A 3,413-nucleotide genomic window follows, 5' to 3' on the forward strand; every position below is an offset into this window, starting at 1 on the left:
GTTCAAATGGGATTTAAGAATTCTCTTCCAGGGGCTGGCAGGAGTGGTGCATGCCTTTAATCCCAGCACTTGGGAAGCAGAGGCAGATGGATTTCTGAGTTCAAGGCCAGCCTGGTCTACAGAGTGAGTTCCAGAACAGTCAGGGATATATAGAGAAACCCGCTCTCAAAACAAACAAACAAACAAATAAAAATTCTCATCCAGTTTTGTAAACTCATTCTTTCAGAGCAAATAAGGAAGTTGTATTAGTCAGGGTTCTCTAGAGTCACAGAATTTATGGGTAGTCTCTATATAGTAAGGGAATTTGTTGATGACTTGCAGGTCTGTAGTCCAACTCTCCAACAATGGTCAGCAGCAGCTGTGAATGGAAGTCCAAGGATCTAGCAGTTGCTCAGTCCCACAAGGCAAGCAGGCAAAGAAGAGAGAGAACGTTCCTTCTTCCAATGTCCTCGTGGAGGTCTCCAGCAGAAGGTGTGGCCCAGATTAAAGGTGTGTGCCACCATGCCTCCATCTGGGACTTACTTTGTCCCAGATGACCTTGAACTCAGAGATCTCCCTGTCTTAATCTTCTGGGATTCATAGCCACTATGCCTCAAGATCTCCATGCCAAGACCCAGGTCAGAAACTTGTATCTCCCAGCCTCCAGATTAGGATCACTGGTGAGCCTTCCAATTCTGGATTGTAGTTCATTCCAGATATAGTCAAGTGGACAACCAGGAATAGCCACTACAGACGTGTTGTTTGGTCTCGAACAAGAGAAGACCCGAGAGGGATATTAACATCTTCTATACTGGCTGCCCTGCACATGAAGGGATACACACTTTCTCATCTCAGATGGTAAGGTAAGATGACAATGACAACCAATGCTCGTCCTTTTAGCAGAAGGCATATAGTGGTGAGGTCACATCTTGTCGACAGTTTTGAGTGTGTGTTACACGGTAGACATAGTTCTAAGCATTTATACATTAGTCCTCAGAGCCACTGTGTGGAAATAGATACTGTTATTAACCTCTGTTTTATTTTTTTTTTAATTTTTAATTTTTTTTTTTTTTTTTTTGGTTTTTTGAGACAGGGTTTCTCTGTGTAGCCCTGGCTGTCCTGGCACTCACTTTGTAGACCAGGCTGGCCTCGAACTCAGAAATCCGCCTGCCTCTGCCTCCCGAGTGCTGGGATTAAAGGCGTGCGCCACCACGCCCGGCTTTTAATTTATTTTGTTTTTATTTGTATGTCTGCATTGTATGCCATGTATACGCAGGTGCTCAAGGAGGCCAAAAGAGAGTGTGGGGTCTCTTGGCGCTGGAGTCGCAGGCAGTTGGGAGCCACCTGACAAGGTTCCTCCGGAAGAGCAGTGATACACAAGGGTATCTCTCTAGCCCTATACCGTTTTATAGCTGAAGAGTCTGGAGTTCATAGATGTCAAGTAACAGGTGCATGCTTCATAAGTATAGTCTCTCTCTCTCTCTCTCTCTCTCTATATATATATATATATATGCATATATGAGGAGTACACTGCAGCTGTCTTCAGACACACCAGAAGAGGGCGTCAGATCCCATTACAGATGGTTGTGAGCCACCATGTGGCTGCTGGGATTTGAACTCAGGACCTTTGGAAGAGCAGTCAGTGCTCTTACCCGCTGAGCCATCTCTCCAGCCATCTCTCCAGCCCAGTAGCTAGTTCTTAAGTATTCAGGTAAGTAGTATTCAGGTTCTGTTTTTGTATCATACCTTTTCAATAAGCATTTGCAAAAATACATCGAATTGAACTAAAAATAACATAGTCGGATGCTTCTATCCACTGAATTCTGTGTGACATTCTCTGCCAGTGTGCTTCCGAGCAACATTCGTTAAGCTTAATGCCGTGGTGAGAAGAAGATCATTCACAGTAGGCTCCTTGGTTGGGAAAGAAGCTGAGAGAAGGGCTGGAGAGGTGGCTCAGCTGCTAGGAGGACTGACTGCTCTTCCGAGGGTCCTGAGTTCAAACCCCAGCAGCCACATGGTGGCTCACAACCATCCATAATGAGATCTGATCCCCTCTTCTGGTGTGTCTGGAGTTAGCCACCGTAGGTCTTGAGTTCAATTCTTAGCAACCACAGGATGGCTCACAACCATCTGTATAGCTACAGTGTACTCATATACATAAAATAAATAAATACATCTTTAAAAAGAAAAGAAGTTGGGAGGATGTGGTGAGTTGGTAGAATTCTATTTTTTTTTTCTTTTGGTTTTTCGAGACAGGTTTTCTCTGTGTAGCCCTGGCTGTCCTGGAACTCACTTTGTAGACCAGGCTGGCCTCGAACTCAGAAATTTGCCTGCCTCTGCCTCTCGAGTGCTGGGATTAAAGGTGTGAGCCACCATGCCCGACTTTAGAATTCTTGTCTAGTATACAGCAAACCTTAGTTAGGTTTGATCCCACCATGACATAAAGCTGTAACTAAACTATGATATAAAGCTATAACTAATAACTAAAGTACGCATTGTGCCATGTTTCTTTTTTTTTTTAAGAATTATTTATTATTATATTTAAGTACACTGTGGCTCTCTTCAGACACACCAGAAACTCATGTCAGATCTCATTAGGAATGGTTGTGAGCCACCATGTGGTTGCTGGGATTTGAACTCAAGACCTTAGGAAGAGCAGTCAGTGATTTTCACTGCTGAGCCATCATCTCTCCAGCCCTGTGCCATGTTTCTTGCAGCCCCAGCACTCTGGGAGCGGATGTTTAAAAAGATTAGGAGTTCCAGACCCTTGGGAAAGAAAGGGTTGGAAATTAGAGCAGGCATGCAGTCTTACACTTTTCATTACACGTTTCTTTTAAAGTTTTAAACATTTATTTAATTTTATGTGTAACAATAGGTATATCATGTAAGCCCCTGGTGCACATGGATGTCAAAAATGGAACTGGACTTAGAATGTTGGTGAGTTACCATAGTAATTTGAAAGTTCTCGGTCTGTAGGGAGTTCTACTGTTGGGGGTACAGCCTTGTTGGAGTGGGTGTGGCCTTGTTGGAGGAAGTGTGACTCTGTGGGCGTGGGCTTTGAAGTTCCACCCAGTGGGGAAGAGTCAGTTTTCTCCTGGCTGTAGTCAGATCAGGATGCAGAACTCTCAGCTCCTCCTGGGCCATGCCTGCCTGGAAGCTGCCATGCTCCCTTCTTGATGATAATGGACTAAACCTCTCAACCTGTAAGCCAGCCCCAATTAAATATTGCCCTTCATAAGAGTTGCCTTGGTCATCGTATCTCTTCACAGCAATAGAAACCCTAACTAACACAGTTACCATGCGGATGCTGCAAGCTGAGCCCAAGTCCTCTGCAAGAATAAGTGCTCTAAGCTGCTGAGCCGTCTTTTCAGCAACTCCCTTTTTATTGCATATTCTAATTTAGCTTGGAAGTCTGCGAAGGGAATGATAAAGGA

Source organism: Mus caroli, unplaced genomic scaffold (assembly GCF_978045245.1).
Source record: "Mus caroli unplaced genomic scaffold, Mus_caroli_1 scaffold_9, whole genome shotgun sequence".
NCBI lineage: Eukaryota > Metazoa > Chordata > Mammalia > Rodentia > Muridae > Mus > Mus caroli.